Source organism: Parasteatoda tepidariorum, chromosome 4 (assembly GCF_982258835.1).
Source record: "Parasteatoda tepidariorum strain Cologne lab strain chromosome 4, Ptep-v5.0, whole genome shotgun sequence".
NCBI classification, from domain to species: Eukaryota; Metazoa; Arthropoda; class Arachnida; order Araneae; family Theridiidae; genus Parasteatoda; species Parasteatoda tepidariorum.
This window is the reverse complement of record NC_141758.1, coordinates 1,283,732-1,310,307: the sequence shown is the minus strand read 5'-3', so window position 1 is coordinate 1,310,307 and position 26,576 is coordinate 1,283,732. Positions and strand designations below refer to the sequence as shown.

Here is a 26,576-nt window from a genome sequence, read left to right as displayed (position 1 = left end):
AAAATGGTAGTGACAAACCATTGTTCTATCACCTTTTTTCCTTACTGTGCTTTTCCTTTTCTGATCAGTTTTTGTGGGTGGACATGGATGGGACTTCCATGTGACTTTTACAGCTGAATGTCGAGTCACATATACATTTATGGATACGCTTTCAGTTTCTATGTGAGCAGAAACTCCCTTTCATTCTGAATCATAATTCCATTCATGTATTTTTCGAATCACTCCAAAGGGAGGCCATTTCTTGATTGTCATCAACAACTAATGAATGAAATCCTAGTTCCAAATTTTATTTCATTTTATTTTATAACCGGCGTTGAACAGCTGACATAATTAAGAGTTAACCACCATCAATATTCTATTCCGCTGAATTGTAATTTTGAACCCAACCCACCAGGAAAAGACAAGGGAACTTTTGTAGTCTTTAATAGCCTTCGTGAAATGCTTTTTTATGGAACTAACCAGCATTTGTAATTGTATACAGCGGTCACTGGACACCTTCTAAAAAAAGATTCACAGAGCCATCCTTTACGATATCAAGAAAGGGGATGCTGGCAAACCAGATATAACTTCGAGTTCTACCGGCTCTATAAACAGCCCCAAATTACACAAATAATCCACAGTAATAGGCTGGGATGGCCAGATACGGAGAAGCCCTGAAAATAACGCCATGAGAATCGCCACCTTTAAGAACCTCGAGGGGTCACGTCTCAGAGATAGACCCCCTACTAGATGGCTCAACGACATCGAAAATGACCTGAAAACCCTAAAGATTAGAAATTGGAAGGGAGTTGCCGTGGATAGAAGGCTCTGGCGTGCGTCAGCTGTTGATGCAGCCAATGTCTGCCAGGAGCTGTTGCGCTGGTAAAGAAGAACCCACATTTGCGTGGAGGTGAGGGAAACTACGAAAGCATCCCACAGTTAGCTCGACCACAATGGGATTCTAATCCATGATCTAGCTACCACTGTGGATATTTTACGTCATCACTAAAGTCGATGGGAGCCGGAAGCAGAATTCGCATCAACCAGCCACCCCTGGGATTCAAACTTGGGGCACCTCGTTGGGAGGCAAACGCTCTATCCCCTGAGCCGTCGCAGCTCTCTAGTCTGATATTTGTAATTTAATAACCGGCTGTTGAACAGAGATCTCAATTCTGAGTTTACGACCACCATCAATGCTCAACTTCGTAGCCTTGTAACATTGAACCCAGTCCAGAAGACAAGGGAACTCCTGGATAAAGCATTGGGACACACTATCCTTCCGGGGGGACTTTTTGATGGAATTCACCTACATTTGCGTTACATGAACAGGAAGATCAGCCAGCAAAAAATTTCTGACCTATGATGTTTCTACAACTGAGAATATTATACCGAGTTCGATTTTTTAATGGCAGTCGTTGAACAGCCGACCCAATTGTGAGTTGACGACTACTAATACTAACTGCATTGCCTAGTAATTTTGAACCTAATCCAGAAGGCAAGGGAACTTCTGGATCAAGTATTAGTGGAAATTTGCCTTCGTGGAGAACTTTTTTTATGGAACTAGTCTGCATTTGCGTTACATAAAAAGGAAAACCTGGAAACTATTCACAGTTAGCCTGACGACAAGGGGACTCTAACCCATGATTCATATACCACTGAGGATATTTTTACATCAGCACTGTGATCAGTACGAGCCAGATGCGGAATTCATATCGATCAGCCATCTCTGGGATTCGAACCCAAGTCACTCTATTGGGAAGCGAGCCCTCTATCCCGTAGCATTTTTCAAATACTACATTCACTGTTAAAAATGAAGTTCTCAAAAATGAGTAAACGAACATATTAGTTTCGAAATGAATAGATTCGTTCCAAAAATGAAAACATGCCTATCACATTTATGAAATATCTCATGTTTTCAAACTGATTCAATTCATAATGTGCTATAAATATGGTGAACAACTAAGAGAAATTTTTTAATATTATTTCTGCATATTTGTATGGAAGCAGAAGTGAAGAGCCGATTTTATTTCTTTAAATCTCCAAAATAACATTTTGCTAAAATTGATTTTGATTTTGCTCTCCAAAATAAATTTACATACAGATAGAAATGGTGATGGGCAAAAGAATTTTGACATAAAAGACATTTTTCGCACATATAAGGAAAAAATCGTAAAATCGGTAAATATTTCCTTAGAGGTGAACTAATCAGTATTAATTGACAACACATCTGTGTCATTTCATATTTAAGTAACTTCATCAGGGCCAAACATTAGATGACAAAAAACTCTTCACTACGCGTACTAAAAAGTTTTAATATGAAATTGTGATCCAATTTATGAACTAATATAATTTAAATTTAGTTTATGTTTTTCCCATTTAATAAATTATTGAGTCCTCATTTTCACAAAATAAGAATCATTTTAATTTTGTAAATGGAAGGTATTGAGCGTTATCAATTTGAAATCTCATTAGAATCCCTCCAATTTGACTTCTTCCGAGGTAACATATTTTAAAAATGTCCTAAACGCGAAATATCAGAAGGAAACGAGTGTTTCGTCGACTGATCAATAAACCATTTGAAACATTTCCTGAAACTCAATTTACTCTTCTTAAGAAGATGTGTCCCGAAAAGAGTTTAAAATGTGAATTTCAAAAGTATCGGGATAAGTCAGGGAAGACTTAAAATCAAAGCCGAATTTCAACCGAAAATTAATTTTGTTCTATACAGTGTTCAAAATAAATAGAGAACATATGAAGAACATAAATAAATAAACTATTTTTTTTTTATAAATCACATTAATGGATGGTAATTATTTTAATTCCTATAAGAGTCATATTTTCCTCAAAAGATGATAACACAACGATTAATTTTATTTTATTTCAAAGAAAAATATAAAATTTAAAAAAAACTAATACATACATGAAAACTTTAAAAATGACTAAAAAAACAGTGAAGCAATGCATCTTTTGAGTGAAGCAATGCATGCTTAAAGTAATGCATGTTTTAAATTAGGCATTTATTGCGTTAATATCTAGCTTGGTTAATATTTAATCTGATTTCCCAGAAATTATGTTTTTAAATTGCTTCAAATACAGATTATTCCAAATCATGTACAAGAAGTTACGATGAAATAAAAAATTTAAAATTCGTTACTTAATTTGAGAAGTAGTATCGTGTAGTAAAAAGGCCGTGATAATCGCTCTGCTACCCGTGGAAATACAACAAAAAAAGTTTAAAAGAGTGCTGAAATGATTTTAATTTATGAATTTAATACTTAAGTGTATGAGTGCTTTTTTGACAGTCTTCTCACATTTTACTTTAGACTATGACAATTTCTCTCGCGATTTTTTATACTATAAACTTGCGCTTGAGTTGAAAAAATTAAATAAAAAGAGATATAAAAATCTTAACAGTGATACTGAAATTATTAAATATTAAAAGAAACTTATTTCAAGAGCGATGAAAACTGTTTCCATATTAAATTGTTAAAATAAGTCTGGTTTATGGGTTCATTATATATAAATATATATATATATATATATATATATATATATATATATATATATATATATATATATATATTGCGTCTCACGTTCTGCACTCTTAAGTTTCAATTTTATTTATTTTAAGCCCACTTCATTATTTTTCAAATCCAGGCAATTCGTTATAATGAACAATTTTTAAAAAAAATAATAAATAATATATATATATATATATATATATATATATATATATATATATATATATATATATATATATATATATATATATATATATATAGAGAGAGAGAGAGAGAGAGAGAGAGAGAGAGGGAGAGAGAGAGAGAGAGAGAGAGAGGGAGAGAGAGAGAGAGATACAATAAGGGCAAGGGTAATATTGTTCTCTTTTCTGAAGAAACTTGAAAATAACAGTCTTAAGTATTGTCCCCCCCCCTCCACAATGGTAGACGGATCATGGGATAGAGTCCCCTTGACGTCAGGCTAACCGTGAAAGGTTCTCGTGGTCTTCCTCTCCACGTAGAGCAAATGCGGGTTAATTCCATCTAAAAGTCCTCCACGAAGGCAAATTTCTCCCAATTCAGGAGTTCCCTTGTCCTCTGGATTGGGTTCAAAATTAGAAGGTTACGGAGTTGAACATTAGTAGTCGTAAGCCTAAAAATTGGGTCGGCTGTTCTACGACGGTTATAAAATAAAAAAATAATAAGGTTGTAAAAAATTATTGAAATTTAATGGAAAAAAATTTAAAATTCTTTATTAAATATTAGATTTTTAGTCACGGATATTCCCGAATTGGAGATGTACATGGTAAAAATAAAAATTTAGTTAACAAAGAAGTGTTTAATTATAACATACAATTAACTCAACGATTTTATATAGAATTTAATTACACTACTGTTGCTCTTCCTTTTTTTTAAAAAAAAAATATGTACTTTTTTTTATATTTAGATTAAAAATCAACTGTTTGATTATGAAAATTCTAAATTTAAAAGTCATATCTTTCGAATTTAAAAACCATTTGAAAATAAATCTTTTAAGAGATTCAGTTAGAAACAAGATTTTGGAAATGTATTCAATCATTTCTACAGAAAACGACCACAAATTTGTCATTCTAACCCATAGCAGTCATTTGTTAAGATAACTTGCGATTTTTGTATAAAACAAAATGGTCAATTATTTTGTTAATGGTTTCTATATTGAGAAAACAACACATACTTGTTCATCTAGATATAATAGCTTTTAAACATAGACAGAAACTGTGATATTTTTTAAGCTTCAGTGGTAACTAATATCTTAATTTCAACATTATTGAAATATCACTTTATTTGTAATCGCACTTTTCATACATTTATTGTGTAAAAACACTTTTATATCTCTCTATATTAAAAAGGACATCGATGCTGTTTTTGGGCATTCAAATAAGGTTACATTTTGCTTTGGTGAGCAAAAACTCAAAAAAAAAAAGGTATAAGCTTGAAAATTAGAATCATTTCTCCATTAATTTTGCGTTTTAGAACATACCTTATTTTATTCATTTTATTTGCAGTTAGTTTTAAATTATTTACTTTCATTGGTACACGTTTGAAACGCATTTCAAACAAAATAAACACGTAGTTTCAGATAACATTAGAAATACTGATTTGGTGTCATAACTTACTTAAGTTTATCAGACATAACGAATAAAAATAATTTAATATTTACCAATACACTCTTTTTTTAGTAATGAAAGCTATAAGCTAGCAGTCGTCAATGTTATCGTTTAAAATAGTTGATAAATCATTATCATTTACAGTTTAATTTGAAACGATGGCTGTTTGTCATGGAAACAATGGCAACCCATGAGAAAATTTTATTTTTGAAACGTCACTCTGACTTTATTTTTGAAACTTTTATTTTTGAAACGTCATGACTGAACAAAAGGTTCTGGAATTATAAGAGAGAGATCCAAACACAACCCACAAACTCTTTATTTTATTATTCTAAATAGGATGCGTTCCTTCAACTGAAGTGTAATAAGGAAGCTCCGTTGAAGAAAGAGAGAAACTAAATTTAAATTCCGTAGTTTAGATAGATTGCAGAAAGTTTCTCAAACAAAACAGTCCATAAAATACGATGCATATTCTGAAATTGTTTCAAAAAGGAGAGATGAAAAAAAAGAAACAATATTAATAAAAGAATCCGAGAATTCGTTTTTGAAGAAGAATTCTTATGTTCCAAAAGAATCCCTTTTGGGAAAGCGAAACCTAATTGAATTTCTAAACATAAATTTTAAATTTTTTTTAAAAGAAAATATTTACTCAGAAAATTTGATGACGAGAAAAAAAAAGACTAAAACGTTTTATTTTATGTTTTCTTTCAGCATTCAGAACTGATAGTGTGAGAAGAGTAAGCCTAGTGTAGTCAAATGAAATATTTCTGTTATTTATCATTCAAAAAGTCTCAGTAAATTTTGGCGAATTGACACAACTGTCATCGATAGATACATGACAAAACGATGGATAGTTAATAAGAAAGCTTTAAAAAAAGTTTTCTCGTGTTTATATATATATATATATATATATATATATATATATATATATATATATATATATATATATATATATATATATATATATATATATATATATATATATATATATATATATATATATATATATATATATATATATATATATATATATATATAAATAAATACAAGAAAACACTAAGAAAGTTAAGAAAAACAATAAGTATCATTTATTGCGCTTAAGCTGCAAGTAAACAGCACTCATTAGATAAGTTCAAAATGAAGAATTAAACAAAGAAAATTATAGACATATGAAAAAAAGGGGGTGGGAAATAATAAGTAAAAAAATAACAAACAACATTTTATTTAAAAAAAAAAAAAAAAAAAATGTGAAATGTTAATTAAAAAACCGGAAAAAAAAAAGGCCGGAAAAAAAAAAGATATAATCTTTTCTTCAGCCCACACGATTATATCCGCAAAACAGAGTGCTTTCTGATATTGTATCAATAAAGCCAAAGCAAAATATATTAATACAATAGTGTGAGGAGCACTCAAAAAAAATTTTTATAAAATAACTACATAAAAATAGATCATAAAAAGTAAATATAACATGTAAAAACAGAAAATAAAATAAAATAAAAAGAAAAAATAAAATAAAAAGAAAAAACATTAAAAAGGGGGGACTATAAAGCGAGTAGCAATATCATAACAACTTACATGGACAGTTATTTTTCAAGAATGATTTAAAAATTTTTTCGCAGAAAGATTGCCAGATTACAAAATATGAAAACAAAAGATGAAAACAAAAGCGCAAATTGAGTGTAACAAGAGGGTTTTAAGTGTCGTTCTTACTGCACTGCTGAAGTGATTTGTTATTCTGAGTTTTGATTTGTTAGTTACCAAGGATGGGCCCGAAATGAATGTGCGCAAGGTAATATTATACTGGATAATTTTAAAAATTGATCATAAATAGTTTTAGAAGATAGATGTTTATTTAAGAAAAATATAAAATAGAAAAGAGAAACATAAATTGCCTGCTTTGCAAATAATTTTAGCCGCAGATTTGCACGATATGGATTAGCACATAGAAAAATTATTTAAATTATCAAAGAAAAAATTTTAATAGATAATTTTTAACACGGATTTGCCCGAAATGGATTTGCACATGGAAAAATTAACAAAGAAAAAATTTTAGCAGATAATTTTAACCACGGATTTGCCCGAAATGGATTTGCACATGAAATTGTATAAATTAATAAAAATTTTTAGCAAACAATTTATCCACGGATTTGCCCGAAATGGATTTGCACATGGAAAAACTGTATAGATTAACAAGGGAAATTATTTAGCAAAGGAATTTTTAGTAAATAATTCTAACCACGGATTTGCCCGAAATGGATTTGCACATTGAAAGATTAACAAAGAAAAATTTTAGTACATAATTATAGCCACGGATTTGCCCGAAATGGATTTGCACATGGGAAAATCATAAAAATTAACAAAAAAAATGTTTAGAAAATATATCCACCAAAATATACGATTAATTCAATGATTTTATATAAAATTTTATTACATTAGTTGGGTATCCATTGTTTTTTATCAGATTTTGAAAGAGTTTATCGATTTGTATTTTGGATAAATAAATATTACTACATATTCTTTTAATTCTGTTCATTTCATTAAAGGTGGTATTTAAATAGATGCTCCTAGAAACATTAGAATTCCAAGTAACTAGTTTATTAATATTAAAATTAAAATCATTTCTTTTATCGTATAAATCAACAAAGCAGTTAACATGTTATATTTACTTTTTATGATCTATTTTTATGTAGTTATTTTATAAAAAAATTTTTTGAGTGCTCCTCACACTATTGTATTAATATATTTTGCTTTGGCTTTATTGATACAATATCAGAAACCACTCTGTTTTGCGGATATAATCGTCTGGGCTGAAGAAAAGATTATATCTTTTTTTTCCGGCCTTTTTTTTCCGGTTTTTTAATTAACATTTCACTTTTTTTTTTTTTTTTTTTTTTAAATAAAATGTTGTTTGTTATTTTTTTTACTTATTATTTCCCACCCCCTTTTTTTCATATGTCTATAATTTTCTTTGTTTAATTCTTCATTTTGAACTTATATATATATATATATATATATATATATATATATATATATATATATATATATATATATATATATATATATATATATATATATATATATATATATATATATATATATATATATATATATATATATATATATGTGTGTGTGTGTGTGTGTGTGTGTGTGTGTTACGGGCAATGTAATTATTTAGGTCAGTATTCATAATGCTTAGTTATTATGAATAATGACCATTAAAATTGGACAATTTGATAAATTTGAATTACTTTACGATAATTTCTCACATTGCCCGGTCATTATAAATACCGCTATTATTTCTTTGGGCACTTTTCTTAATTGACAGCAATGGGAAAACCACGCGCGTGTGGTGTTATTCTGGTTGGCAAATGTTCACCGGTGAATGTTGTCAATCAAATCAGTCGCTTTGGTGAATGTCCGAAATATTTATTACATCCAATTTGATACTAATTTATTCGTGGATATAATTACATTTATTCGATATTTTAATGCTTACTGACGATAGATTAGAACAAACATCAGTGTTTGGAGTATCGGGCAAATATATACCGGGCAATGACACTTGACTTTAAAAAAATATCAGTGTAGGGTATACCGGGCAAATGTATACCGGGCAGTGGCTCTTGACCTTAAAAAAACATCAGTGTAGGGTATACCGGGCAAATGTAAACCGGGCAGTGGCACTTGACCTTAAAAAACATCAGTGTAGGGTATACCTGGCAAATGTATCCCGGGAAGTGACACTTGACCTTAAAAAACATCAGTGTCACCCGTATTCACCACGCCGAGTTAAATTCAAGAGTAACTCGGGGATCGGAATATCCACGGTTCAGAGTTACTCTCGGATTAACCCTCGCTTTTTATTCTCCAACCGTTTTTAACAGAGGATTTCACAACTCGAAATTAACTCTTGGAGGAAATATAACGAGGCCTTTGATTGGGCAAGGTAAAACCATGTGACTTTGTATATAATATAAACACGTGCTGTTATATAATATAAACATGTTATTTGCTGGTTTCCAAGTACATAAAATCTTACAGCAGTTAAAACTTTTTCCGTTGGAGTTAAGGCATTGTTCCGATCTGTATCAGATTCCAACTTACTGCCAATTTTGGAGATCAGTTCTTCAATCGTCGGTTTTAAGAAACGATATCTTTCAAAAAAAGTCTATTTCATCTAACTCTTCTAGGTCATTATTTCTGATAGTTGGGACATATCTTTTCCTTCTTTCAACAGTTTCAAGAAATTCAAGATCTTCAAGCTCAAATGCAGCGATAGAATCCTCCATCTTGTTTGTTTACAAGCTCCTCGTGAATAGGTTACCCTCCGATAACTCGGCAAAAACGGAGGGTTACCCGGAGAGTCAGAACTATCGATGAAATCTGCGAGTTTGGCGAAATTTCGGCTGGAGAATAACGTTTCGCACTAAACTCGTGATTTTACTTTTACCCATAGATTACCCGGAGGTAATCCGTGTTGGTGAATACGGGCGTGTAGGGTATACCGGGCAAATGTATACCGGGCAGTGGCACTTGACCTTAAAAAAACATCAGTGTAGGGTATACCGGGCAATGGCACTTAACCAGACCTAGTATGACTAGACCTTTGGTAAATGTCCGAAATATATACTAGGACTAGTGCCGCTTTTGCTATAGCTTAAATATTTAAAAAAAATTAAACAAAGCGTTTGAATCAATTTTAAACTGATACCAAAATTATTGCTTTAAAATGAAAAAAAAAAAACTGCGCCAGATAAGAGTAATTGAAGTAGTTGCTTTATACAGCGCATGTGCGGGAAAAAATTAAAAAAAATTATGCAGGTGCATCTAAAAGTGGATGAATATCCCAAGACACCCTGTGGCTGTGTGTGACACAAATTGCCCACTTGACTTTTAGCATTATACATAATGACCGGGCAATGTAATAATTGCAACATAATTTATCATTTTGTCATATCCTTTTGGGCACTTTTTAAATTGCCCGGGCATTATAAACAATGCCCAATTATTTACATTGCCCGTGACATATATTTATATATATATATATATATATATATATATATATATATATATATATATATATATATATATATATATATATATATATATATATATATATATATATATATATATATATATATATATATATATATATATATATATATATGTATGTATGTATCGTAAAAAACTTCAGTTAATCTTAATTAATTATTCTAATCGAAATACCTTCTCACACTTTTAAAAGCCACATCCTGTTCTTAAATCTATTTTCGGCTCAAGCATGCATTTAATTAAAAGAAGAACATTTTTCCCCTTGCTCTCTGTGGGAAACGCTCGATCTATTTCATAAACCAATAGAAACTACTAAGATTTCCCTCTTTCCCTAAATTGAAACATTTTGCTGATTTTACTTTGCAAGATTTTCCCTAACATATAACTAAGGAGGGCAGCTTTTCGTGTTACACTTTTCACTCTTTTCTCATGACTGCACCGTCTAATAATTAATAAATAAATTTTGTACCCTCCTTCCCGACCTGAGACCTGCTTTAATCCTTTCACTCGGCAACGACGTTATATATATATATATATATATATATATATATATATATATATATATATATATATATATATATATATATATATATATATATATATATATATATATATATATACATATATATATATATATATATATATATATATATATATATATATATATATATATATATATATATATATATATATATATATATATATGTATTATATTATGTATATATAAATATGTATATATATATATATATATATATATATATAAAAAAAAAAAACTTGCTCTTTTATCTATATATATATATATATATATATATATATATATAAAAGAGCAAGTTTTTTTTTATCAAGGTTAGTTTTCAGGGTTTCTTAACACTTGCATCTTGACTCTGATTCTTGTCAAGATGGAACTTCTCACTTTCTGCTGTCATTGCAACTTTAAGGTAATATGTTATGAGGGAACATGTTTATTACACATTTTAACAGTTAATTTTGATTCGTTTTCTTATTTAACTAACCAACAATGAATTCCACGCGGTTAGTGTGGACGCATAGGAATGGAGTTATGGACTTGTCAATATTTACAGGGTCTTTCAGTGGTAGTAAATTCACGTTAATTCAAGCAGGAATTTCTTCTTTCAAAATGCCACTGCAACGTTTAAATATTTAGTTAGAAAGAGCTATATTTGAGTTATAAAATAAATACAATGGTTGACTGTTTCTAAATGCAGTTCACAATTTGAAAAAGTACTTATGTAAATTTTTTACAGTTATATCTATATACATGAAACATGTTTTCTCGTGTTATTTTTACGCTAACCATAATAAGATAAAATCGAAGACGGTAGGCTTTCCTCATTTTTTTTAGTTAAAAGTCTATATTTAATACTGAAACAATGAATATTATGTAAGAAAAAAGGGAGAAATTATTTTAATTTTTTGTGACAACATTTTGCTAATATACGCAACGAAGCGAACGAATTTCTGAATTTAAAGAAAATTAACTGTAATTCAAAATAAATTTAAGCATAGGAAAAAATGTTACAGTATGTGTAACAGTATGTGTAAATAATGTTACAGTGCGTGTAAATAATATTATTATATAAAAGCACTAATCCGTAGATTCTTAAGAAACGATGACATTTCTTTTTCATTTCGTGAGGGCAACACTGAACTGAAATATCAAGCGGGTGAGCTGTCATAAGCATAAACAAACCTGTTTACAAATTTCAAAATAAAAATTCTTTTCTCACAAGGGCAATGAAAAGTTGAGTTTCACTTAAAGCGTATAGTTCATGTCAGCAAACAAATTGAAATCAGATTCAAAAATAATTTAGGGTTTCACTGGTTATTACAAACGAAGGAAAAATTACAAAAATGGCCATCTCTCTAGTCATCTACTGTGCTTCTTCACTGTGCCATATGCGTGCAACTCTAGCCACAGTATAGAAGGGAACCTTTGATGGGGGTGCATCAACAATGGAGAGTCCAGGTTTAGCCTTCAATGAGATTGGAGAGAACCCGATGTCTTTCCTCGTTGACATCATTGACTGTCATTTCATGATTATCTTCAGCAGCAAACAATTCAGAGTAGCGTGAGGCCAGCTTCATCTTATTGACCACGTTTGGGATACTTTAAGAAGACGTTCTCAGTCCCTTGTCACGCTTGCTTCGAAAGAACAATAACTTTAAAAAAACTCTTTTGTTAAGTTCTTTAATACTTATCAACTTGTAGGCTGAATTTTTCTGGGCTGCAGAGCGTCCCATGCATTTCTTTTTATTACAAGTTTAACAGTCAATAATTTTCGAATATTAATTTTTTATTTCATTGTTTTTTGCCCGCCTTCGTTAATGTCAACTTTCTAAGTGGAATAGTGTTTTGCCACAAAATACAAGCCAATGCACAAAACAGTGAAGGGACGCTTTTGTTTTCATTTGGAGTGAGGAAAACCCTTGAAATATTCGTCTATTTGACTCGTGTTTGCTTTCATTCGATTTAGCATTCCACTTCTCATTTAGATATCATTGTCAAATGCATAAATAGGTGAAAAAATTTTAAAAAAAACTACAAAAAACAGGCAAAAAACGGTTCCGTTGAAGCATGTAAATATGGGAGAATTACCCATAGTATCGAGGCTTTAAAATAGCGTGTTGAACGCCCACCAAGCCATCTCAGTACAGCCCAGCTGGCAATGACGATGCTTCTAAATGCGTGTAAAATAGTCAAAGGGTTTTATTTAAAATAAAATAAGCAGTCCAAATTATAACATCTTTCGTACATTTTCTTTTATTTATGTCAAACAAGATATTTAAATAATGGCACATATTTCCTCATTTTTCCGAATAAAGGAAATTACTTTTAAAGCTTCGAAATGTTATGTTCAAAACACATAAAATTTTAGAATGGCATTTAGTGATTTGTACATTTTTCTTTTCGCATTAAATATTCTGCAACAATTAAATTATAAGATATTTTTTGAATTCATATTTGAAATGAGTTAGTGAAATGGATGGTGCATTTGTTTAAGCAAAAAAGAGGGAAAAAATGATTTATGGACCATCTATTTGAAAGATGTACGAAATGACTGAAATAAAAATGGGAGATGAATTGGGAGAGTCGAAGAAGGGAAAATGTAATATATTTATGAAGGCCGTCGAAAAACATAAACCTTCAACGAAAGTGTAATAAAATTGCAAATTTCTTTTTTGATGTATTCTCTCGATGTATTCAAGGGATGTTTTTAGGCATTTGAGAAAGTATCTCAAATATTTTCATCTTGCTTCCAAATCTATAAAATGTGAGAAAAATTCCACTTGTTTAGCTTCATTCTTATAAAAGTAGGGTCGTTGAAATATATGTTATCTCTCGAATAGATTAATTTTATATATATACAAGTTTGTATAGGTATATACTAACTTCGTCGACAGGCCATTTCCTCGACAAGGTCGTTTCGTCGACAGGCTATTTCGACGACAGGGTCATTTCGTCGACAAGTCATTTCGTCGACAGGGTCATTTCGTCGACATAGTCATTTTGTAGACATAGTCATTTTGTCGACAGGATCATTTCATCGACAGGGTCATATCGTTGCCAAGGTTATTATGTTGACAGGGTCATTTTATCGACAAGGTCATTTCTGAATGCATTTCGTTGAGAGTGTCATGTGTAATTTTGAAACTAAGTTTAGGGATTTACTTTAATTATTTTTACTATTAATTAGAAAAATACTGTTATATATTTGTTTTCCTTTTATTCAGCCCCTTTAATAAAAGGACAGGATGAATGAAGATGCTCATTCGAACTAAATAATCGAACTTATTCTTAGTTTCGTTACCACTGTTAGAGTTTTCTAAGAACTATAGGAACGGAAATATTATGTTTAGGTATTTACCGAGGCGGAGGATGTAGACTCCAACAATATTTAAAGTGCTACTCACCGGACCAAAAATGTACAAAAACACAGGCGTAGCGTTACAAGCAAGTTTGTGGATTTAAATTAGATTAATACTTGCAGGATTTAAATTTGACACAATTTATTTAAAAGAAATAAAACCTGGAATTTAACGTGAGAATAAATAATTATTACTCTACAAAAAAGAAAAGAATTTTTTTTAAAATTAAACTTTCGACCACTTTTCGACTAGTTTAAGTGTCCATATTTCTAACTGGTGTTTTATACTGGACGAAAACACAATTTTCAAACACTTTCTGAACACTATTAGAGGAATTTATCGTCAATCAAAATTTTGCTTATTTTCGGTCGGAACAAGCACAAACTAAAATGTAGGGAAAAAAAGAAATTAAAAAATATAAATATATTTAAAAAATTAAGTTTGTTCAGTTGACTAAAAAAGAGAAAACAAATTTATAAAAATTTTCACACATAGCAAACACCTCAAGGCCAAAATTTCACAATAAACTTCCATCAACATTTAAAATATCACTCTTTTTGTTTTGGTGACAAAAATTAACATTTCTTTTTTAGTGCACTTATCAAACACATGATGCTTAAAAACATTTCAATTTCCGATTAAACTTTTGCAAAAAGGACTCTCCTTTAAAGTCTCTCATTGCAAGTTTTAGTAATTTAAGTAAATTTGTATTCTCTGGAAAATCAAAAGAAAAGCGTTTTAATATTTGGATAAAAAAATAGGTTTCCTAATTTAATTTTTAATTAAACATTAATGAGAATAAAATCATATGGACAACTCTTCTCAATGATGAACTCAAAAGTCAATTTATTTGTTATATCATAATTAGTTGCTTTTTTTTTAAATGTAAGAATCGTAAAAACAAATTAGATAGGTTTCCTCCCCTCCTCTGATTTGGAACTCATGGAAACATTTTTTTATGCCATCATTACGTTTGCATCCCATACCCATCAGGATTTGTGGAGTCATTTTAAGTTATTTCTTACATTAACGATGTCTATTTTTTAAGGAAAAAGAACTTATAAGAAGAGGGTTATAACAAAATTTCTCATAAATAATATATGCTAATATGTTTTCCAAGTTGGATTTCCATTTTATTTTTCGTAACATGCATTTTTTTCACGATTTTTATAATAGTACTAGGAAGTTTCGCCCCTTGCTCACCAACCTTCGCTCTCATCGAATCTCGATATCGATATTTCATTTTCAATACAATAGAAAATATATAATTATTGAAATTTTATGCAAGAAAATTCTGTAATATATCAATAGTAACAAAACAAATGATTACTTGCATGTGGGGAAAAAATCAACTGAGCTTGAAAAAATAAATATACTATAAACATAGAAATACATAATTTGTGATAAAAAAGATGTAATTTTACTAACCAACTATCGAAAAGATTTGTGTTTTTTTATTAAATTCTTTGTAATCACCACCATTATTATCATTGTAAAAGTTGGTTAAACTTTTTTTGGCAAGATTTTGAACAGTAATAATACAAATTATTGATTGCGGGGGAACATTATATAAGTATAGTTTCCTTTTTATCGGCAGAGAATTTTTTCCTGAAATGCATTGTTAGCGAAACGACCTTGTCAATGAAATGACCTATCGACGAAGTGGTTTCATTATCTCACTGATTCATTATATACTGTCCTTTTTTCCGTGCTAATTTTTCCCTTCATTCACTCCCTGTTCAAATTTTTTTAATTTTAATGAAACGTTGTTTAAATTTTATTAATTTATAGAAATACTATTCAGATTTTATTAATTTTAATGAAATATTGTTTAAATTTTGTTATTTTTAATAGAATTTGTCTGCATAGCTTACAACATCTAGCTATTTTCGGTCAGACACTAAGAGTTTGTGAACTTCTTTGCAATGAGTGACACTTTCTACTAGAATCACAGAAAAAAATTGTGGGGGAAAAAAACTCTAGAAGAAAAAGCAAGAAAAAATAAAGGTTTGAAAAGGAATAGGAAAAAAAGCACCACGTTAACAATTACAAGAATTCAATAACAAATTTGATTTAGATTATTAACCATGAATTCAATATAATTAAATATTTATTTGAATGTAAATAGATACTTTTTAAAAAACTTATTAATATATTTAAAGTTTAATTTGAAACTTTTAATGCATATTCTGATTTTACTTAACTGTATATAATACAATTTTATAATATACTTAAAAATATAATTACAATAAATATACTTAAAAGTATAATTATATATAATATAGCAATTAACATTAGTTTCTCAGGAGGATAATTTAGTGATAAGTCAAAAATATTGACAAAATATATGAAATGTTTCATTTCCATAGAATTTTTTAAGAGAAATTCTCCTGTCGATGAAGCATTATCTCAACTCGATGTTATTGGAATTCAGAGGAATTATGGAGCTGCTTAAAGTATCCGACTAGTTTCGATACCTTTTTTTAAAAAAAAAATATTGATATAAAATTTTTAAAAAAGTAGTTTATTTGTTTTATTATGTGTGTAAACTTACAAAACTAGTAAAAAAATATTATTATTTTATTTTTGCTTTTTAAATATCCAATTTTGGATAAAAATAAGGTCTTTTTTGCAAATACACTCTATAAGAAATTTCTATCGCCCAAAACAAAAAAAATCCTCTGAGGATTTTATTTAGAAGGCTATCATCTGTGTTTTGAACTATTATTCTAAAAGCAAGTGCATATACTACTGAGTTAGGGATCAATATAAATAAAAAAGAAGAAAATTTTGAGCCATTTTCGCTCTTGTCTTTGCGAAAAAACATACATAAAAAATTAAATTCTACATTTTTCTCTTAGTCTGTCATTCAAAACATGTGTGCTATAATCATAAACACTCATCTCACAAAAAATTGTAGACAATTATTTTGAAAACAATATGAGATATAGTGGTGCAAAATGTGAAAAAAATCTGATTTTGAGATCAACACATTTAAAGACTTGAAATCTCCAGTCTATCCAGTATTATCACCTTATACAAAAACTGCTATAACTTTGTAAATAAACAGACAAAAATAAAGTATTTTTAGAAAGCTAAGAATACCAGGATTCTAAATTTATAAGAAATTCAATTTTGAAAATTTTGTCCAAAATCATGTTTTTGCCCTAGTCCATGTTTAGCACCTTAAGAGTTCTAAAAATTTTTGTTAAGTTGAATAAAGGGCTTAAAGCTCTTTCCATGAATTAACCCTTGATTTTTGGTTGATTTTTTTTCAAACAAAAATATCATATTTCTTCAAAAATATCCAAATTATATTAATTATTTTAAATTTTATCTTAATTCGCACAACAGCCCTAATCATAAAGGATGTAAATTCACATAATTGTTAAGGCGCTGCTTTTTATCTGTATTTTTTTTTTTTCAATTTCCTTTTTTGGCTCTTTTTAGTGCTCGTTTTTTTTTTTTTCCATTTATCATTTGCTACTGTGTGGACTTTCAAGATTTGCACAACACTGAAGTTTACCTTAGATTAAGGCTGTATTTTCAGTATGTATAAATTTTATGTACGCTGTATATTGTACCAGAAATTTCTATACAGTATAAGCGGTGTGACCATTTCCTTAGATAATGATTGTTGGTGAGTACTCAGTTAAATAGCTAAATGGTTGAAGAAATAGATCTAAAAAACTGTGGGTGATAGAGAAAAATATAAATTTTGCATATTTTGAACGAGCTCATTTTAACTGTCTTAGAAAATGTATTGGATACTAGGATATCCACCACTTTCTAAAAAAAATATTATCAGTGTTATTTGTAAACTTGACCCTCGGTGGCTGAGGGGTAGAGCTTCGCGCTCTCATGCCACCGGTCCTGGATTTTTATAAATATTCATTACTTTATCATTATTTTATTTAATAGCGATCAAAAAATTTGAATAGTAAGGTAAAGATATTTATGTCTCAATTTAACTGTATTATTTTAAATGACTTGGAATGAAATCGACCGAATTCGCGGGTAACACCCTCACTTCAACAAAACTATTTCAAAAAAAAGAAAATAATTCGTGTTTTTAAACTTTTCATGCATAAAAAGCGAAATTATCATTAACCGCTCAAATTATCATTAACCGCTTTCGATCGCTAAACTATTATATGACTTAATGTTTAGATTGTGGCTACAGCCGCCTTCCCCCCCCCCTTTCCAAGTCAAAAACTTAATTCTGACTAAAAAAATAAGGTCTATTTATTCAGAAGTACGATTTTGTGTATGACTCCATAATTTAATTAATAGTTATCACCAATCAATTAGTATAGTTAAGATCAACCGTTTGAATCATTAAGATTGACACCTATTTTGTGAAAATTCGGTCATTAAAACAAAAGTTATTCAGGACGATATTTTTATTTTTCGCCCCTGACTATTCGTCAATATAAAAACAAAATTATTGTATGTGAAGTGCGAATATTTTAGAAAGAGTCCATTCTATTTCAGTTAGAAAAATGAAAAAGTTATGTATTACAAGGAATTAGATTTTGTTACAAAATAATTACTTTTTTCGGGATTTTTATTGTTCACTTTGTTTTATAAAATATTCGTTTGACACTTTATTTAACGAAAATTTTCAAAGAATAAAGAAAAAAAAAGAAATGTCTCGAATTTCCTTCCTTACCTTCAATGTCACCCACATTTTTCATAGATTAACACAGCTTTTCGGATTAAAATAAGCTATTAATTATTTTCGTATGAAAGAAAAATGCAGTGTCATTACAGATCATTATAATTTTAAAATTCTCTATTTTCAGTATACGTAATAACAATGTTTTCATTTCCAACTAACAGTGGAAAAAAAGGAACAGATTAATAATATGACGGGAAACGTCTTGAAATTTAGTTAGTTTAAAGTATATAACATTTATGCCAGAATAAAGTAGTTTTTTTTATTTTTTTTTATAAATAAATTTGAAATTTTAAAGTTATTGCAGTTCGAAGAATGTTATTCTCCCTTTATACAAGCTGTATTTGGGTATTATAGGAATTGTGCTATTTAAAAAAATATTTACTTCAATGGACTCCAAGATACACCACGATAAAAACTTTTTCCTTTATTGGATAGTCAATAAAGGAATTATGCCACAAAAACACTTCTCAAGTTATTGTATTGACTCCGATAACTAACTCTTCTATATTAGAAACAAGTAAAAGTTTTTGTACCTTTTAATTACAGATATTTATTAAACTAAAGACCCCCCCCCCTCTAACTGATTTTCATTCATTTATTATTTATTTTAAAACGTCAGTAGCTTCCCCAAAAACACAGATCCAAATATACAATCATTTTAGCTCTATGTAAGAACATTTTCTTTATCGTAACGATTACGGAGGTTTGAAAAATAATCCTCTGTACTTGAAAACAAAACTGACCAAGGATCCCGCTGGCCTGGAAAATTTTAAAAAATAGTAACGAAAATAAAACAAATGTCGATATTTTAATTTCTGGGTAACCACCACTAAAAACTGTTTTCCAAAGAAAGTGTATGAAAATTCCATCTTCTAAGCCACTTAAAGATAAAGTGATAGATTAAAATAAGAAATATCTTCTAACATTCAACTAAATTTACTACCACTACTGAAACTTTTCAAGGACCTTGCTAACATAAGGAACTCAGATTCAATAAGAAAAATAAATGAGAAGTCATTCCATTCATTGAAAAGACAAATAAAAAATTCAAATGGGAAATGATTTTTATTGCTACTTATTTATTAAGTTTTTCTTATTTTCAAAAATTTCACTATGAATAGTAAGATTTAAATCTGGCAACAAATAATCTCTCCTTCGCTACTTTTATTTGACATCTACTCGCGCGTGAGCTTATAAAATAAAAAAAATAAAGATCTCGTGAGGAAAAAAATTTTTTTTTACAACAATGGATTAATAGTCAATATTTAAAGAGAAAAAAATTGAAAAAAGCACTAAAATGAGCAATAACTTTCCGACAAATGAGAATTTCGAAAAAAATTATAATACAAAATGATTTAATCAGCACATCAAATCTGTAGTTGCATTTCAGTTAAATGTAGATCGACTGACATGTTTTTTAAGTACACGTTTAACAGTTAATTATTCTCAAACTAGCAATCGAATTATTCTCAAACTAGCAATCGAATCGTAATTTTTTTATTTCATCGAACTCCTCCTATTTTTTTATACACATCTTCGCATTTTCACATTTTTAAGCATAGATTTTGAGTAGAAAAACAAAATGTAACGTAAAGCAAAAAAGTGAGAAAAAACTGCAAAAAAGGGCTTAATAATGCAGTATCTTTCGAACAAATTAGAATTTTTTAAAAAAAACTCTCAAGTTTAACTGTTAATTATTCTCGAACAATTTGTTCGAGAATAATTGACCAATGTTAATTTTTTTTTTGTTCCACCCTAAGTTCACTCACCTCTGACGTTTCAAGTTTCCTGCGGAGCAAAACAGAATATAAAGTTAAGTTGAACACCCAAAACAGTGGCGTCTGCCCTTACGATTTCTTAATATAGCGAGAGATATAAATCACCAAAAATAAAATACATCGAGAAAGCAAGAGTTACCATATATTGCACAGCTCCATTTTGAAATGTATAACACCACGAAGCTGACGCGGAAAGACGTTCTTAATGTAGATACTTCTCCACTGAATAGCGCTTGGAAATGCATCTTGATTAGATTTTGGCTATCGGCTACTATTGCTTTTCAAGCTTTATTTTCCATTTTTTCACTGGCGAATGTTTTATTTTCTTCATTTTTGCCTTGCTTGTCTAGAAAATGAGCACTTAATTTTGAGCTCTTCAAACAAAGTCGACTTTTTCCATCTATATTACTTATGAAACAAATGATGCAGCATTTACAGTATCTCGTGTAGAATTAATTTAGTTCAGTTCAGGTATCAATATCTTTTTTTTTACATAAATGAAATGAGTGTATTTATGAATATAAAAATCGAGAATGTTTGAAACATTTTAGAAGGCAAAAGTGGACGTTATAATCGGATGAAAATTCCAGGAGGACAGAAATATTTCTCCTTTTGTCGAGCAATCAGTAAACATTACGATACAAGACATGCAAATACATAAAATAAAAGTTTAAGTATAAAAACTGAAACACATAAAAAGGGCACTTTAAAAAGGAATTTCTTAATTACGAATTCGGAAGGCTTCTTTTACTTTCTGTGAAACTGTAACTAGATCTACTGTTACTGAAAGAGGTACATTTTATATCGTAGCATACCTATTTTTTTCCCCATCGGTTTATATACGAGTTATAAATTAAGAGTGAATTTCCAAATACAAATCAGATTCTTCTGTTTATACACGGCTTATGTTTGGAAATAATACGGTATTCGATACGGTGATAGACAAATTTAAAACATATACACGGAGAAGTAACAAAACATAATAAAAAATTTTCATTTAAGATTTTGATTTATGAATTTCCTCTTTTTTAAATGCTTACAATAATTAATTTTTTGTTCATTTTTTTATCACCCAATATAGTTTTAAGTCACCGATTTTGAAAGAAGGAGACCCCCTCAGTTTCTTTTCGCAAATAATGTATCATCTTACTTCTTGTGAAATGAAGTTCTATTGTAACATTTCATTCATTTAATATACATTTCAACGCTACTTTTACATTTGGAATAAATAACGAATTTCCTTTTTACACAATTATGAATTTTTGTGTTTTTGCTGACAGTTTTAAACATGAATTAGGAAATGCATTAAAAACTGAAGAAAAAAGTATAAAAATGAAAAGAAGCTTAGTCATAAAGTAAGGAGTAATGCAGATAGTATAAAGTTAAAAAAAAGTTCGTAGTGAGTAACAGATAAAGCTCCGTTACTAAAACGCAGCACATTCTAGAGTTAATTCTTAAATAGAGCTGTAAATTTTTTATGTTATTACCAGCGGAGTTAAAAGGCATATTTGTAGAACATTCTTCACTTTTAACCTTTACCTTATTTCTGACCAACTTCAGGTTTTCGTTCCGAAAAGGGAGAACAACATCGGTTTTGTGCAAATTAGTGTTTCATATAATATATAAAGAGGGTTGTATTAACAATTAATTCGGGATTTGGAGTTATAGGGTACAGCATAATATATAAAAGGTGTATTTTAATCTGATTGACGCACTTACTTTCGTGACATTTGTTCAGTTTCCAATATACTCTCGATAACTCGAACTTCGATACCTCGAAAATCTTGTTATGTCAGAAAAATATTTTTCCTCTTGGCATTATATATCCACCTAATGTTAATTTCAATTCCTAGGTCGAAGAGTTTTTTTCTAAAACCTTGTTATGTCAAATTTTTTTCGAAATACCAAATGAGTTTTTTTTTTCGAAATAATCACACTATAAGTTTACTGTAAACCCATTATTTTCTATTTAATGCATACATATTTTAATTCTTATCTTTTAAAAATAAAATTATCATTGTTGTATTTAGACTTATAGTCAACTATCATTATATACATACTTATTAGTAGTTATTCTCATGTTTTATGACTCTATTTTTTGCAGAACTATTTCAGAATTAAAACGTATTTAGTTCTGAACTTGTTATCTCGAAAACTCACTATCTCCAAAATCTTTCAGTGTCCCTTCAACTTTGAGATATCGAGAATATACTGTATTTAAATGTTTCAAATAGTGTGTGTGTGGGGGGGGGGTTACAACAATGAAATTATTCTCATTAAATAAAAAATATATATATTTCAATGGTATACTTTATATTATTTTAAAGGAGGCGATAATAAATACACACGTCGTTTTCTATATGTCATAAAATGGTTACAAAATATTGATTCTTTTCTTCCTTTTTTGTGTTTTTTGTATTTTTACATTCCATACGAAAACAGATGTTCTTTCCAATGGTTTGAAAAACTACTTTTTTTTTAAATCTAGCTACCATTATATATTATTTTATTATTAAAGTAGTTAAGTACAATTATTTCTTAAAGAAGGCCACGATGCAATTACTTTAGAAATGTAGTCATTATTTAGCTTTTTTAGAAGACGAACTTTCCCTCACTCATGCAGCAAAAAGTTCAATATTTAAAGAAACAATTCGTAAACTATAGTTCAATTTATATTTTACGAATTTTTTTTTCAACCTTCAACTTTTATAACATTTGTGAAACCGAATACTTAAAAAAAATAATAATCAAATATTTGTGAGTGGTTAAAGTTGAACATCGGTGGATATACTTATTGCGTCAACTTCTGGATTCGCGTACCCATTGAATTCAAAAGACTTAGTTACGTTTGAACCTTGTTTCTTTGGTAAACTAACGTTCAAAGTAGTTGCCATGACTGAAGAAGAAGATTAACAGCTATTTCAGAGAATCCATCCAGACATCAAAAGTTTCAAGTGGAGTGCGTCTAACTAATTTGGGTTTCAAAATAGATCGAATAGAAAAATTCATTCTCTCTTTCAAGGTCTATAGTACCAGGATTATTCTAAAAAGAATCAACTGATCACCCTTCATTTGTTTTAAAACCCACTGACGGTTCTGCACGTAAAAAGTTAACCTGCAGTCTTCTCTGCATAGCAAAACCGGTTTTTACATTGTAATAGATAGGTGAATAATGTATAGGGGAGAAACATTCTCCCAATTTCACCCATTTATAGTATAGTTGTAGGCTGACGCTAACATTGAAACTCCTTATTATATAGTTTGTTCAAAGACATGAGTATGGTGGGAGTAGAATTCGATATCAATGCTATGTGACAGGCATGAAAATTTATTAGCTTTGTTAGGTCATTACATTGACTCAATTTTAGGATATTAATAAGATTCCAACAGCAATAGTAAAGTTATTATAGAGTGTTTGAAATGAGAATTTCCCCTGAAACTACATTTTAATGAACGAAATGTTATTTTTTAAAGGGTAAGAAAAATGGAGAATCGTCTGCAGTTTTAAATGCAACAACGCGTCATACTATGAGAAAATTCTTCTTTCGCACATCCCGCTCACTTTCGGATAACAATGTTATTATTTAAGCCAATTTTAAAAAGAAACATAATTGGAGCTTTCGATTCTACGCTACAGAATGAATACATGATTAAGAAAAGAAACATTTTCAAATACAATCCGAATGAGAGTTTCTTTAAGGTGGAATACTCAATTATTTATTAGCATGTGTGCAACACTATGAACGAAACTAATTTCAAACGACTTATCAGAAAAAATATCCCGATTAAATGTAAGAATAATTTCATTTTTCTTAAAAAGTCTTTTTATGTTAAGTTCAAATGGTTGAGCATATGTGTGGTGGCAAAGTGTATTTTGCTCATGTGTGTTGACAAAGGAGATTCTGAAATGATCCAAAGACCGTTTCTAATTTAAAAGATTGCATCGAATGGGATATCTTTGTTGTAACATGAAATTAAATACTTGAATGATGTGATCATGCTTTGAATGAAGCAAAGAGAGGAAAGGAATGAGTGCAGAAGAAGAAGAAAGAAAGAAAAAGAGAAGGTGCGGGACTGAAGAAAATGTTTACCTATTCCTTTTTTTTTTCGTGAAAGGCCAATTGAGATGATTCTGTAATCACAACACAATTCACACACTATTTTATTTTCTTACTTTTCAATTCATTTTACCTTTCCAAAGTAATCCGTACGTAAAACCCAGTCACTTCCATAGAGGGGGGAGACTGTAGCGTGCACATGATAACAATTTTAGGAAAGGTTGACCAAAACTATCGTTCAAATGGAGTTAAGAATTCTGCAAAAGGGGGGTGCACGATCTGAAGGAAGCAAACTTTCCGTGCAAGTGACTCTCGGTTGCGTGAGAAAGAAAAAATCTGTGTGCACACCACCGTCCACCCCTTGAACGAAGAAAACGATTGAAGGGGGGAGGGGAGTTGAACGGCGAATATTTTTGCCTCTACTACGGCGACCGAGAGATGAGTGGAGAGTGTGCCGCCAGATGAAATTCCTTCCACCTGAAAACTAGATGACGTCACCGTGAGAATAAAAGGCGCATGCGTTCCTCAACTCTTGACGGGGGGGGGGCGAAGATGGAAATTCTCGTGATTATGCTTTCGAGTCTAATAAGCATATTTAAATGAGGAGCATTTATTTTTAAATCTTTTACTCCTTATCAAAGAAAAATAAATAAATGAACTGGACATTAAAAAAATGAAAATATTATATAGGTAACAAAGACCCTATTTCGCCTCAATGTTCTGTAAAGAGAAAAAATAATTTTCTTATTATTTCAATTTTTACTGTTAGAAAAAAATTGGACATCCATACATTTAATTTTTAAGATTGCTTCAGTTGTTTAGGTTGAGTCAGACTTATTACGAATTTGAGAGCAAAATTATAGACTAACGATGCACTTGTCTACATTTTTATTTCCGGGCCGGGTTGACTACCCGGTATCGACTACTCGGTTTTTTGTCTCAAGACCCGGTCAATATTACCGGATATCCGGCATTCATGATCGACACAACCCTATTATGTTTCACAATAAATTAAAAAAAAATTGCATAAAATGTATTATTATTTGGGTTTGTAGGTAATAGAAGCATAATAGTTGTAAGCAAAAATACTTTCTTTACACATTCTAAAGGTATTGCTAGTTAAAACAATATTAAGGAATAAAAAAAAATTTGAGATAATTGCTTTAATAAAAATTAATATATAAATTTTTTGAAGATAGCTTTTATTTTAAAAACAGGAACCTCTTTATTTTTACTGAACAAAAAACTTAACAAGAAATATCTTATTACATTTTCAATGTGTTTACGTTGAAAAAAATCATGTGTGAATAAAATTAGCCGTCGGTAACTATAAACTAAATTTTTACTAGAGAAGCGTGTTTCTTACTCGTTAGATTCAATTTCCAATCAGTCTGGTTAAAGTTTTCTTGACCATAATTGGTTTTCGTGGTTTTTTCTCCGAGTTATGAAAACACGCGTTAGTTTCACAGAAAATTTTTTTCGCAAATTTTCCACTTGTTGAGTGATTGAATTAAGAGTTACTTCCTTTGGGATTCAAAATTTCTGGGATAACATTAAAGGCAGCTCTGTATAAATCTGTTCCTTAATATTAGTTATGAGATTTAATTTTTCACCGAGTATCGAAGAGATCGTACTACAGTAGACAGAAAAGCTACGTCAATAACGTTTATTAGTTTTCAGATGATTTAACATTAAACCCTGGTAGTTAAATTATTTTTAATTTAATGACCCGTTATTTAAATAAGATGCTGTTAAACTTTTGATTCATTATGTTGAATGTTTAAGAAAATTAAATAAAAAATTAATGACCCATAAAGACCACTGATGGGCAAATGTTTTCTCCCCATTTCAAAGCTTTGCGTTAATCCTTCGATATCCAAAATTTCTTTTATAAATTTTTCTTTAAAATTTTAATATTAAAAAAAAGAAAGAAAAAAGAAGAAAAACTCGCTCTTTTTTTTTTACCCTTCTGTACAGGCGTGCAATAAATTTCC

At 29.7% G+C, this 26,576-nt stretch overlaps 1 protein-coding gene across 2 annotated transcripts in view; it reads right to left on the bottom strand.

Annotated features, from left to right (window-relative positions):
- The window catches only part of LOC107437036 (uncharacterized), a 364,659-nt gene that overhangs the window by 207,109 nt on the left and 130,974 nt on the right, over positions 1-26,576 (bottom strand). Inside the window, exon 1 of one of the 2 annotated variants that reach the window (XM_071181568.2) lies at positions 24,616-25,035. The exons of the other annotated variant lie outside the window; for it this stretch is intronic. The gene's annotated coding sequence lies outside the window, so the exon portion shown is untranslated. Of the gene's footprint in view, positions 1-24,615; positions 25,036-26,576 lie in introns of those variants that run through there. 2 annotated transcript variants of the gene reach the window in all.